Source organism: Mustela nigripes, chromosome 2 (genome assembly GCF_022355385.1).
Source record: "Mustela nigripes isolate SB6536 chromosome 2, MUSNIG.SB6536, whole genome shotgun sequence".
In the NCBI taxonomy this organism is placed as follows: domain Eukaryota; kingdom Metazoa; phylum Chordata; class Mammalia; order Carnivora; family Mustelidae; genus Mustela; species Mustela nigripes.
In genome coordinates, this window is record NC_081558.1 from 158,063,098 (window position 1) to 158,078,118 (window position 15,021).

Genomic DNA, 15,021 nt, shown 5'->3' on the forward strand with positions numbered 1-15,021 from the left:
ATAATCAAAAAATGCTTTGCCAAAAATCCAATATGAGTGTGCTCAAAATATCAAGTTCCTTTTGAAGTTTTTAAATAAAAACTCCAACAATAAAACACAATAATAAACAAACAACCCCCCCCCCCCAACATGTCTTGTAAATGAAAGGGTTTAGCAGACATCCTTAAACCTCCTTGAAATAAATTTTAGAACATAAGAGAAACCAAAACAGAGAGTGAGGTAGAAAAAGAGAATTTCTCCTTGATTTTTTTTTTTTGAACCAAGAGCATAGGAAGAGAGAAGAAATGAAGAAAGAACATGATTTGTCTCAAAGATTTATTTTATAATTGATTGTAGCTTATAAAGGTTTTCATTGATGGTTGTATGGGAAGAAGAATTCTAAGTTTCAATGCTGACACTTTGAAGAGTTGCCCTGTTGTTGCAGCTGCTTGGGCAGCTTTGCTCAAACATCAATGGTGCATTGTGGCAGCTTGCTCTGCTTCCCTGTTTCTGATGGACATTCTCCAGGCAGTGAAGGGCAAAGGGGCTGGCAATGCTGGTAACTGGTATAATAGAAGTTGTTGGACCAGTTTGGAGTGTATGTGTGTGAACTGACATTTAATGACAGCTTCTGTATTATGGTCAGTCTAAGTTCAGGGTCAGAAAGTACTTTCTGGTCAATTAATAGAGGTGGGGGCATATATATTCTGTATGTATACACTATTCTATGTAAATATATACACACACACATATATAGCTATAATATAAATAGATAGATATAGATATCTCCCCTTTTTGTCATAGAGTGCATATTATTTAGTTTTTAGGTAGTGGTTGGTAGAAGGGGCTCTTTGTAGCCTAAAAAATGTTCAGTAGATACTCAGGTATAAGTAAACTGAAATATTTACTTATACTCAGGTATAAGTAAACTGAAATATTTCAATCATAAATAATTATCTTTCAGTGTTCATTATACTTAGTTATTGATCTTTCAGGTTATTTTAATTAAACATTTTCTGCTGTTTGTGAAAATCTGTTCCATTTTTTTCAGCTCTTTTCTGTATGTCCAATAACACTCGAAGTTATTCTTTTAGAATCATAAACTTTTATAAGGGATAGGAAAAGTCACCTCATACTAAATAGATAGGGCCATTACTTGGAAGAATATGGCATAATTTTAAGAGGTGATACAGAGAAGGAAGAATTGATGGACATGTACTTTGTTTATAGTTTTTCTGCTAAGAGGAAAAATCTTTAAATTGGAAGATGGAAATGGAAATTAATGATTGAATTGGTTACCAAGAGGCTATTTTGGTAAATTAAAATTAAAGTCCTTAGGGTTTGGCAAATTCTATTCCAGAATGATAGTATTAACCATAATTTTGGGGGGAAAAAAAGCACCCTGCACATTTATATAATGTGTTTTTCAAAGTGTTGTTAACATATATTTTCACTACATCCTTATAGTGATCCTGAGAAGTAGCCACTACTACTTGAATAGTAGACACTAGGTCATACCTTTATATTAACTCTCATTTATTATCCACTATACCTAAGAAGACACTGTTACCTCCATTTATAGACATTGTTCACTGAAATTAAATAAATTTTTCAACTCATAGCTATCCATCAAAGCACTGGGAATCCAAATCAAAGGATTTTTCTCTGAAGGCTATGCTTTTTACACTGAAATTCATGAATTCTAGATATGATCACATTTGGAAAGTTGGAAGGTATAAAATACCAGATATAAGGAATTGTGTAAAATCTTAAAATAAAGATAAATTCTGTAATCGACAGAGTTAACTTTATCTCTGGCAAAATTCTGAAGTGAATTAATCAGTTCACCCATGTCAATTAAATATCATTAAATGCTTTAAACAGTTAATTAAAAGACAGAGGTAGTCAGACTAGATGAAAAATAAACAACTATATGCTGTTTATAAGATTACTATATTAAATGGAAAAACAGACATAGATTAAAAATGAAAGGATGGGAAAAGTTATACCAAGCAAGCATTAATCATAAGAAAGCTGGAGTAGCTATATTAATAACAGAAAAAAGTACTTTTCAGGACAAAGAATATTGCCATAGATAAAGAGGATATATGTATCCTAAAAATGTATGTGTCTAATAACAACTTCAAAATAAAAGAAGGATAAAACTAATAAAAATGAGAGAAAAATGGATAATTATACTTGGAGATTTAAACACATTTCTCAATAATTGATAGAATAAATATAGAAAAATCCCAGTAAAAATGTAAAAGACTTAAATAACACTCTCAACCAATTTGGTTTAATCACCATTTATAGAATCTTACATCCTGCCATAGCAAAATACACATTCTTTTGAGGTACACATGGAACATTCACCAAGATGATCATATATTGGGCCTTAAAGCATGTCTTAACAAATTTTTAATGATACAAATATACTGTTTATACAGAGCAGAACGAATTTAGAAATAAAGAGCATAGAGAAAGGTGGGAAGGGCTGAGGTGGTAGAGTAGTAGGAGGACCCTATGCTTGCCTTGTCCCTCAAACACAACTAGATAAATATCAAATCATTTTGAATACTCAAGAAATCAATTTGAGGACTGACAGAGCAAACCACACAACTAGAGAGAGAGAAGAGGCCACATCATAGAGGGTAGGAGTTGTGGAGGCATGGTTTGGGAGAGAAATGGATTGCAAGTGCTGCAGAGAGGAGGAAGCCCTCATTGCAGAGAGACATGCAGGAGAGACAGAGAGAGAGAGAGAGGAGCACTCTCCTCCTCTTTGAGAAAACACTTTCTCAAAGCCATTCACTGGGAAAATGAGAGGGACTGATTTTTAAGAGTTTCTACAACCGTCAGGGTTCAAAGACTAAAGTTTTGGAAGTCCATGCCATGGCTGGTGCAGAGCCCTACGTGTACTGCAATGCTCCTGTGGAGAAGAAGGGCAGATAGCCTGAGGGCAGGTGGCATGATCTGAGGATCCCCTGGGATGCACTGGGTGAGAAGGTTTCCCCTTCTTGGAGTGCACCTGGGAGAGGTGGCTTTGCCTCTCTGGGGACAAAAGAGCTGGCAGGCCCCATTTCCCTCCCCTGCTCATTACTACAAACTAACTTCAGTAAGCAGCACAGCACCAACTGTGGCAGCCTAAACTGTTTACATCAAGCCTGGCCACCCTGCACTCTACTGGTGCTGCTTTTCTGGGCAAGTGTACCTGAGAACCAGGGCACTGGACTCCCCCCCCCCCCCCCAGAAGACCAACACAAACACCTCCCCTCCTCTCCAGGCACCATGTCTACTGACCATAGAATTCCGAAAGGCTTCAGCTCTACTGGAAATGGCATCAGGTCTCTTTTAACAGCAGACCAGAGTACACCTAGTTAAAACTCACCACACTCTGGCCAAAGTCCAAACATTGCCACTGCAGGTAAGGAGGAACTGCAGAGGACTGACCTGGGGAAAAGAGCAACCAAAACACAACAGCAGAATGCACACAGCATACACCAGAGACAATTCCTAAAGCACCAAGCTCTGAAAAGTATATGACCTTCTTCATGAAACCATTCCTCTCAGGAGCAGGAAAGTTAACAGGCTTTCCTAACACACGGAAGAAGACAGAAACTTAGACAAAATGCCAAGACAGAGGAATTTACCCCAAAAGGAAGAACAAGAAAAGGTCATGGCCAGGGATCTAATTGAAATAGATACAAATACTATGTCTAGTCCAGAATTTAAAGCAACAATCATAAGGATACTAGGTGGGCTTGAGAAAAGAATAGAAAACATCAGGGGAATCCCTTACCACAGAGATAAAGAACCTAAAAACTAGTCATGCCAAAATGAAAATTGTAATAACCAAGATTCAAAACCAACTGGATTTAATGACAGTGAATAAGTGATACAGAAAATAACATTATGGAGAATAATGAACCTGAAAAGAAGAGGGAAGGAAAAATATTAGAATGTAGACTTAGGAAACTCAGTGACTACATGAAGCATAATAATATTCATATTGTAGGAGTCCCAGAAAAAGAAGAGATAGAAAAGGGGGCAGAAGGTTTATTTGAGCAAATTATAGATGATAACTCCTCTAATCTGGGGAAGGAAACAGACATCCAAAATCTAGGAGGCAGGGAGAACTCCCATCAAAATCAACAAAAGCAGGCCAACACTAAGGTATGTTATAGTTAAGTTTGCAAAATATAGAGATAAAAAAATCTAAAAGCAGCAAGACAAAAGCAGTACCGAACTTACAAGGGTCTATCCAGCAAGGCTATCATTCAGAATAGGAGAGATAAAGAGCTTCCCAGACAAATAAAAACTAAAGGAGTTCGTGACCACCAAATCAGCCCCACAAGAGATATATTTTTTTTAAAAGATTTTATTTATTTATTTGTCAGAGAGAGAGAGAGAGCACAGGCAGAGTGGCAGGCAGAGTCAGATGGAGAGACAGGCTCCCTGCGGGGCAAGGAGCCCGATGTGGGACTTGATCCCAGGACGCTGGGATCATGACCTGAGCCGAAGGCAGCTGCTTAACCAACTGAGCCACCCAGGCGTCCAGCCCCACAAGAGATATTAAAGGGGACTCTTTGAGTGGGAAAGAAAGACGAAAAGTGAAAAAGACTAGAAAGAAACGGAAAATCTCCAGAAACAATGACAAAACAAGTAATAAAAGGGCGCTAAGTTCATATCTGTCAATAATCACTTTACATGTAAATGGACTAAATGCTCCATTCAAAAGACATAGGGTATTAAAATGGATAAAAAAACAAAACAAAACAAAACAAGACCTATCTATATGCTGCCTCCAAGAGATTCAGTTTAGATCTAAAGACACCTGCAGATCGAAAGCAAGGGATAGAGAACCATTTATCATGGTAGTGGATATCAAAAGAAGGCCAGAATAGCAATACCTATATCAGACAAACTAGATCTTAAAGCAAATACTGTAATAAAAAATGAAGAAGGGTACTATATCATAATAAATTGGTATATCAAACAAGAAGATTTAACAATTATAAACATTTATTCTATCAACTTGGAAACACCCAAATATATAAAACAATAACAAACAGGAAGGAAGTCATTGATAATAATACAATAATAGGGAACTTTAATACCCCACTTATATCAAAGGACAGATCATCTAAGCAGAAAATTAACAAACAATGACTTTGAATGACACATTGAACTGGATGGACTTAACAGATATATTCAGAACATTTCATCCTAAAGCAGCAGGATACACATTCTTTTCAAGTGCCCATGGGACATTCTCCAGAACAGATCACACACCAGATCCAATATTAGGCCTCAACAAGTACAGAAAGATTGAGATCATACCATGCATTTTTTTTTTTATCACAATGCTGTGAAACTCAAAGTCAACCACAAGAAAAAATTTACATCCTGCTAAATAAAGAATGAATGAGTCAATCAGGAAATTAAAGAAGAAATTTAAAAAAGAGGAAACAAATGAAAATGAAAACATGATGGCCCAAAACTTCTGGGATGTAGCACAAACAGTCATAATAGGGAAGTATATAGCAATATAGACCTACCTCAAGAAGGAAAAATAATCTCAAATACACAGCCTAACTGTATACCAAAAGGAGCTAGAAAAATAACAAATGAGGCCTAAAGTCAGCAGAAGAAGGGAAATTATAAAGATTAGAGCAGAAATAAATGATATAGAAACAAACAAAAAACCCCCATAGAACAGATCAGTGAAACAAGGAGCTGGTTCTTTGAAAAATTAATAAAGTTGAAAGTTCCTAGACATACTTATCAAATAGAGAAAGGACCCAAATAAATAAAATTATGAATGAGATAGGAGAGATCACAACCAACACCATGGAAATACAAACAATTACAGGAGAATATTATGAAAAATTATGTGTCAACAAATTGGGCAATCAGGAAGAAATGGGTAAGTTCCTAGAAACATATAAACTACCAAAACTGAAACAGGAGTAAACAATACTTGAACAGACCAACAACCAGCAAAGAAATCAAATCGGTAATCAAAAATTTCACAACGAACAAAAGTCCAGGGCCATATGGCTTCATAGGGGAATTCTGCCAAACATTTAAAGAAGTGTTAACACCTATTATTCTCAAACTGTTAAAAAAAAAAAAAAGTGGAAGGAAAACTACCAAACTCATTCTATGAGGTCAGCATTACCTTGATTCCAAAAATAGAGAAAGACCCCATTAAAAAAAGGAAATTACAGGCCAGTATCCCTGATGAATATGGATGCAAAAATTCTAAACAAATACTAACAAATCATATCCAACAGTACAGTAAAAAAAATCATTCACTCTGATCAAGTGGGATTTATTCCTGGGTCGCCAGGGTGGCTCAATATTTGCAAATCAATCAGTATGATACACCACATCAATAAAAACTGTATACACCAGATCAATAAGAACCATATGATCCTCCCAACAGATACAGAAAAAGCATTTGACAAAGTATAGAATCTATTCTTGAAAAAAAAACCCTCTACAAAGTAGGGATAGAGGGAACATATTTGAACATCACAAAGGCCATATATGAAGGACGTACAGCCAATATAATTCTTAGTCAGAAAAACTGAGAGCTTTTCCTCTATGTTGAGGAGCAAGACAGGGATGTCCACTCTCACCATTATTATTTATCACAGTACTGCAAGTCCCAGTCCCAGAAATCAGACAACAAAAAGAAATAAAAGTCATCCAGATTGACAAAGAAGAAGTCAAACTTTCCTTATTTGCAGACAACGTGATACTCTGTAGAAAACCGAAAGACTCCACCAAAAAATTGCTAGAACTGATACGTGAATTAAGTTAAGTAGCAGGATACAAAATCAACATGCAGAAATCTGTGGTATTTCTACACCAATAATGAAGGAGCAGAAAGATAAATCAAGAAATCAATCCCATTTTACAATTGCACCAAAAACCGGAAGAGAGCTAGGAATAAACCTAACCAAACCCACAAAACATCTATACTCTGAAAACTATAGAACACTTATGATACAAAGAAATGGAAAAACATCCCTTGCTCATGGGTTAGAAGAACAAATATTGTTAAAATGTCTTTATTAACCAAAGCAATCTACACATTTAATGCAATCCCTATCAAAATACCACCAGCATTTTTCACAGAACTAGAACAAACAATCCTAAAAATTGTGTAGAACCACAAAAGACCCTCAATAGCCAAAGCAATCTTGAAAAAGAAAGGCAAAGTTGGAGGCATCACATCTAGACTTCATGCTGTATTGCAAAGCTTTAGTGATTAATACTGTATGGTACTGGCGCAATAACAGACACATAGATCATGGAACAGAATGAAAAACCCAGAAATGGAGCCACAACTATATGGTCAACTAATCTTCAACAAAGCAGAGAAGATTATCCAGTGGGAAAAAGTCTCTTCAACTGTTGAAAAATGGACAGCTATATGCAGAAGAAAGAAACTGGACCACTTTCTTACATCATACACACAAATAATTTCAGAATGGGTGAAAAAATCTAAGTGTGAGATAGGAAACTGTCAAAATCCTAGAGAAGAACATAGGCATCAACCTCTTTGACATTGGCCATAACAACTTCTTACTACACATACTTCCAGAGGCAAGGGAAACAATCAAAACTAGAAGGCAACCTACGGAATGGGAGAAGATATTTGCAAATGACAAATCTGATAAAGGGTTACTATCCAAAATCTATAAAGAACATAAAAACCTCTTTCATCCAATAAGTAAGCAGATAAACAATGTATAAAATGTGAACAAAATATTTGTCTTTCTATGGTTTTGGATTAACTTTAGCTTTCTGTTCTAATTGAATTTTGTAGTAGCTTTTAGCTTTCATTTTATTACCACCCTTTTATTGTTACTCATTTCTGTAGATAAAACTATGTAGTGATATTCTAGCCATATGTCCATATTAGTTGACATATTATCATAGCCTTTAATCAGAACTAGCATCCATACATAAAAATTTTGTTGAAAAGTTCCGTAAATTTATATGCCAATTAGCCTATATTTGTGAGATGGTACATGCTTGAATATTTATGGCAGGGATTATAGAAAGTGAAATAAAATTCAAGAAATGATTGTGAGATGTAGAGGATCAACATGTAAATGCACATATTTGCTGTCTTAATTGGTAAAATGTATTATAAATTGTCTTTGCATAAATTGTTAATGAAACATTTTTGATTTCTAAGAGAGGATGGAAGAGAGCTTAGTTCATTCATTCACTCATTTAATCATATATTTGTCAAATTCCATCGATAATCCCAAGTAAGATATCTGACTGTAAGTCAATGGATTCCGTGTTTATCAAGGAAGAAAAAAACTTTGGGGGAAACTTTGGAGGCAATAGACAGATGTTTACTTATCTAACTTGGTAATTTGGGAACATATGTATAATTTAAAATAATGTCACATAAAATGATATTATAATATACTCATTATTTGTTCAATTCTTTTTTTATGGAAGTTTCATTCAGATTCTTCACATTCTTAAAATTAGCATCTTTTTCAAAGTTTTCTTAAGTCTGTCTTCAGTTTTACTTAAGTTTAGTTATAGCATATTTTAAATCCAGGTTTGATAGTATCACTTAAAATGTCATCATAAGACACAAATGACATTTGCATAGCCCTAGGGAATTTTTTATAACACGGTCTCAAGTGTATATCATGACCTCTATAAAGAAACAATATAATTCTTTTCTTTTCTAAGTGATGTTTGAAAGTCTTATTTACAATGACATCTAATAGAGTTGTGAATTAAATTGCCAGGAAGAAACACTAAAAATGCATTAATTTTTTTGTCTCAATTTTTAACTTTTCTATCAGAATGAACTGTAAGACCATCCAAAACTAATACTGATTGAGGTCATTTCTAACTAGTATATCTTTCCCAAGTAGTACTTTGTTAATTGGGAATGTGTTTTATAATATGAAACCTCTCTTCTGAGAAATAACATTGAGTAAACAATTTGCCTTGTATCCTGATATATTTAGTCAATACTTCCTATTTGTCCAAATGCTAGAGGAATAAAAGTAATCACCAATTACTCCCTGTCCTCAGAGAATATATGGTGTAGAGGGAGAGGCATGTAGGTCATCAGATATTTTTAATACTGTATAATAATTGCTATTGAAGCAAATTACTACAGAGAGATATAGAGCCATATAGGATGGGTACTTGACCCAAGCCAGGAAGGGTCATGCTGAGAGAAATGGTCCTGAAAAGGTGAGTAGATATTAGCCAGAGGAGGAAATGTTAAGGGTATTGTAGGAAGAAGAAATAGCTTGTTCAAAAGTTTGTAAATTAAAAAAATAAATAAATAAAAATAAAAAATAAAAGACAAAACAACTCCAGAGGCTTTTTTGTGTGTGTGGCAGGCTCATGGGTGTGCAGACTCTTCGTTGTGACAGGAGTGAAGTTTGCAGGCCAGAATGTGTGAACATGTGAAAGATGAAGTTATAGAAGTGAGCTAGAACATGCATGGATTACTATAAATCCCTTTTTAGATAGAAGTCTTTAGTATATATTCTTTCGTAGATCATCCAAAATTACTATTTTAAGACAGGTGTTTAAGAAATGCTCAATTAAAATGTAAATAAAAATTTAAAAGTAGTCACATCTTTATAAACAAAGGACAGATTATTGGTTTTACTTCCTATGTGTGTAAGCACAGACTGATGAATGACCTTTCACAGTAGTCCTTAATACTTAAACTCTGTGATAGTAACAGTTGTTGAGTTTGATTCATTTTGTGAAGCTTATGCCTACTTTGAAATGTACACAGTAATAGTCATCTCAACATTTGGTTTAATTCAGCCAAGATTATTTTTTACCTGAAATAACAGATACTTCTGTTGGGATATTACAATTATCATGATCATTTATCAGAATAAATCATATGAACCCAAGGCCCTGACTTTGGCATAGGGTTTAAGCCATAGTCAGGGATTAAGAGTACACTTATCATGATGAGTAATATATAGAATTATTGAATCATTGTATTGTATGACTGAACCTAATATAACACTGTATGTTAATTATACTTCAGAAAAAAAATTTAGGGGCTGACTCAGTAACAGGTTTCGTGGGATCAGGCTCCAGGAACAGCAGCTCAGAGGGTATCTAGGTTTAATAATGAAGCAGAGAGGTCCTCAGTAAAAGTCCTCTAAAGAACCCAGAAGAGCAGCTTGCAGGGAGAAAGATATAAGTAAGCATGTCACACATGGACATCATTAAGGACCCGAGAGAGCTGAATAAGCAGCACCCAGATAAGCAAAAGGATTTTGCCCCTTTCCTTTTAGTTGCCTACCTACCTCCATCACTGATCCTAGAAAAGATACAGGACAACTAGGAGATGGAAAAAATGAAAAATAACAGCTTCGTATTATTGAAGGCAATGGGGAGGGAAGGTGGGCAAGAAACTGTACCCTATATCAGCTCTCACTGACTTATGTCCATTTAATAAATCTGGTTGCATAATTTTGAAAAATAAAAAAAATAACAGGACTTAAGGTAGTTTCAGAATGGACACATTTGTGTTGGGGACATTTTTCTTTTAGTCAAACTAATTCAGGAATAAAGACTAACTGGATGGAAATAAAAATAACGGATTTTTGTCTGTGTGTGTGTAGATATACTTCAAGTAAAAAGAGAATTGGTATTTGATATTGAAAATTTTATCAGCTATTAATAATTATTTGTTTTGTTTATTCCAACATTATGATCTCAGTGTTACAGGATTTCTATTCCCTCAGTACCTTAGGTTCTTGGGGATGCTGCTTCAAAGAATGAAGAAGTAGGCCAAAGAGAAGTGGGCAGCAAGGCAAAGTTTATTGAGTAATAGTGCAAAGCTCCCCAGAGATGGATGAGACTTAAAGGGTTGCCATTTTGGTGTTTTAAAATCTAGGGGTTCTTATGAGCTCTTTTGCAGATCTATCCTGAGTGTAATATCCTGAGTGTGGGCCCCTTGTGGATTGGCTGCTAAGGTGTGCTAATCAGGGCTTTGATCAGGCACCCTTACACGTACAGGGTTATTGTTCAAGTGCTGATAGTCTTTGGGGCTGACATTTGGAGACTAACTGCCTCAACTTATGATAATGACCAATGTTTTATGGTTAATTTTTTTGGTCTCAGGATGTTTTGCAGAAGTCACTTCTGCAGAGGATGCTCTTGTGGTCTTGCCTAAGCTGTAAAACAGGATGCTAGTGCTGTTTTGACTTAGCTGTCCTTACTCTATATCTTCTTGTTAGGGACCCTGGCCTTGACTTCCTAACTGTCCAACTAACTCCATAACGATACTGTAACGATACCCTAATGATACTCTGGGATCAGGGAAGTGCCACAATTCCAGGTAACTGCACAGGCAGCAAGAGTTGTAAACATCCAATTCCATCATATGTAAGGCAAATTTACATATGAGAGCAAGCTCTTTACCACCAGTTAAATCATGATATGTTTGTGTTGAGTGAATTGTGACAACATTCTGACATAAGTCTATATTCTTTTTCTTTTCTTTATGCTCTGTTTTTCTGAATGTTTCCTATGAAATACAATAATTCCAACCTTATATCAGAAAATCCTCAGGATTTAATAAGTAGAAACACAAGATATAGTATGTACTCTTTAGTATGTTTCTTTCTAAAGCAATTTTAGTTGCAGTATGTATAGAGTGAGCAAACTCAGCAAGAGAAGAGTAGTAGGTAGCTTCTCCATGTTACATTTTTCCACTACCTGTCTATAGATCAACTCCCTGTCTTTTTTCCCCCAAAGTAGAACCTTTTACAGTGTTCCATTAGTTGAGTAGAAATAAGTTTATTAACAATTCAAACATTGTATCAATACTTCAGTAGAAAAAAAAAATGAAGAAAAGAATTGATGAAAAGTAATACCAAGGAGTAGGAAAGTACCTGTTGGTTTTGAAAGAACCCCCACGTCATATCTACAGTCTTCTTTGCTCTTGGTTCTGCTATCATACCCTCTTGGCCTCCCATTTTGCAGTATATTTAAAGAATTCATGGTACTGTGACTGAAGTGTGTGGCTCTTAGAAGGTGGGAATTTACGTTAGGATTTGTATCTTCAAGTGCCACACACATTGCATGAGTTTGCTATAAAAATAAAACTAATATTTGGAAAGAAAATCTTCTGAAATTAGGTCTATGATGTGGTATTCTGTTCTGCTTGTTTGAGCTATTGCTCAAGAGAAGATGCTTTTCAGATACCATACAAGCCATTCTGTAGCAAGGAACCCCATTTTTATATAGACTAGACTAGACTGTGCATCTACGTTTTATTACTGAAGAGATCCATTGAATGTGATTGTGTCTGGTGCTTTCTTTCAGTGTTTCATAACAAGGTATTTGGATGAAGCTTGTTTCTCAGTCACAGATAAATGCAAGGAAGATTGTTTATGATGTGAATGGGTTGCTACTGAAAGTGTCTCAATTACTTAGTTTTTTAATGTTCAATAAAGATCTGTCTTCCCTGAATCACCTGTCCTAACTCAGACTTAGACTTTTTGTCCTTTTATAAGAATTTCCTTCATCTGTTGCCTGTGGATCTAGCAATTTATCAAGGGGCCCATGAATTTCAGTAGTTTAGAGAAAAAGAAAAGCAATGAAATAAATTTGTTCACATTCATTTCACAACATAAGGAATTATATTTTCACAAGCTTTTATATACATTCACATATTATGTATTGTTCACATATTCATATTGCAAAGAGTATCTCTCAATAATGGGATACAGTATAGGACATATCTTGGCTAAGATGTCTTTATAAAACTTTCAGATTGTTGTTACTTTTCTGTTATATTCCCAGTTCACAAAAATGTATCAGTAGTTAAAAATAATAGTTAAAAATAGGTTCACTGAAATAAAAAAGGATAGGTGAAATTTTTAAATAATTCATAATAATATTATAAATATAGTGAATATTCTGGAAAAATGTTAAATATATATTTAGTGTATGCTGGTAAAAGTGAACATGCCGGTGTGATGATTTTATACAAGTATTTTAAAATTACAAGTAGAAAAGCCTCGTGATGAGTATCAGCAGTCCTCGCCTCCTAGTTCCTAGTACTGTCCCTCTCAAACTTTGTCAGATAATCAAAGGAATTATTGAAACTTTTTTGTCCTTTTTAATGCTTTCTGGTACAAAACTTGACGACTTTTGTTTCCAAGGGTGAAAAGATCAAAACTACAAAAGCTTAATTCAGAATTGTAGTCCTCAAAGCAAAAAGAGATACAAGTAATATACATGATTGCTTTAAAAACTCGTAAATCAACCTTAAAGTTAGTGGCAAATATGCTTCAAGACCAAGGAGAAGAAACTGTTGATAAGATACCTTTATCAAACCACATTGTTTGATTTTGGATTACATCAACACATTAAGTCATTGTGGAAAAATAGATATTGTCTAATGTATGTGCTAGCAGATAATTAAATTTCAAGTTGGAGGTTCTAAATCAGCTCTTGGCATTTAGGCCAAGAATATCTGAGGGAGAAGTACATGATGACTTCTTGTTCTGCTTATCACTAAAACCCCATACTCAACAATAGAGATTTGTGTTTGTTTTTAATAATGAATATAATAATAATAATGTTTTTAATAATGATTTTAATAATAATAGTGGACTGGAAGTGTCATTGTTAGAGTATGGGGTAGGGAATCTTGCTCATAGCAAGGTGAAATTTTGTTATACATGAATCAAAACGGTTTCTCTTGAAAGCTAATTCATAAGCTATCTTGGCAAGCATGAATAAAGGAGAGAAATAATTCTTCATAATACTTAAAATGCCTATAAAGACTATTCATATAATTGCAAGTAGCATCATTAAGTTGTATGTATCAGTTCTTAAATAGCCTTAACTTACTGACTTAAAATCAACATGATTTTTAGTTAAGATAAGAAAGCAGAACTTTTTTTAAGAATACAAACCCTGGTGCTAATTTCTTCTTTAGAAATTTAGTTTTAGAAAAGTATAGTTTCTTTGTATTTTTTAGTGGATATAAATATTATTTGTTTAATTCAAATGACATTAACTGTGGCTTTACTTATTTAATAATAGTGTGTGTTTCTTGTAGAAAATTAAGTAGCTACACAAAATTATATAGGCAAAAGAAAAATTTCTATATATGCATGTATAAACATGTATACTTATTTTATATATGCATGTATATAAATAGGACTATATGATACGTGTTTTGTGGTTGGTTGAAATTTTTTATAGAGAAATAGAGGAAGAATGTTCAAGATGACTGACTGAATGAATGGGATTGATCTGTTCTTCCAGAAAATTGAACCCTGCATTCCGCAGAGCTTTTTATGATCCTGTTTGTGGCATGAAGATACTTCAGTAAGGTAACATCTATCAGAGGAAGCTCAAATATGATTTGCTGCTTTACCACCATCTTCTAGTATAGCACACTGCATGCTAAGATTGATGTTGGAAAAATATTCTTCCTTCTTATTCACAGGAACACCGTGTCTTTTCTCTTGCACTGATAGGCCTGATACCCATGCAGATAGCAAGAGTTCTAACAGCAACAGCACCAACAAATATTTGAATGCATATTGTGTCACTGTTTAGGCTCCTTATAGGCATTATTTCATTTAACCCTCATAATATACACATAATATAATCATTATGCCTGTTTTAGAGTTGAAGAAACAGTCTTCTAAGTTAAAAGTAGACTGTGTTCTTTTTTATTTTTTTTAAAGATTTTATTTATCTGTTTGACAGACAGAGATTACAAGTAGGCAGAGAGGCAGGCAGAGATAGAGGAGGAAGCAGGCTCCCTATGGAGCAGAGAGCCCAATGCGGGGCTTGATCTCAGGACCCTGGGATCATAACCTGAGCTGAAGGCAGAGGCTTTAACCACTGAGCCACCCAGGCACCCCTAGGCTGTGTTCTTAATAACTGCTAAATAGTTAACAGCACCAACAAAATGCTATCCCAGGTATGCTTTAAACTTGGCTCTGCCAATTGAGATTTAATCAGTATAGGGTGGGGCTC

The 15,021-nt window shown here is 34.8% G+C and overlaps 1 protein-coding gene across 15 annotated transcripts in view; it reads left to right on the forward strand.

The window, feature by feature from the left end:
• The window catches only part of ZBTB20 (zinc finger and BTB domain containing 20), an 805,287-nt gene that overhangs the window by 78,934 nt on the left and 711,332 nt on the right, over positions 1 to 15,021 (forward strand). For 8 of the 15 annotated variants that reach the window (XM_059391918.1, XM_059391915.1, XM_059391912.1 and 5 more), the window contains one exon: positions 14,299 to 14,366. The exons of 6 other annotated variants lie outside the window; for them this stretch is intronic. The gene's annotated coding sequence lies outside the window, so the exon portion shown is untranslated. Of the gene's footprint in view, positions 1 to 14,235; positions 14,367 to 15,021 lie in introns of all 15 variants that reach the window. One more of the 15 variants, XM_059391916.1, reaches the window with a different exon arrangement.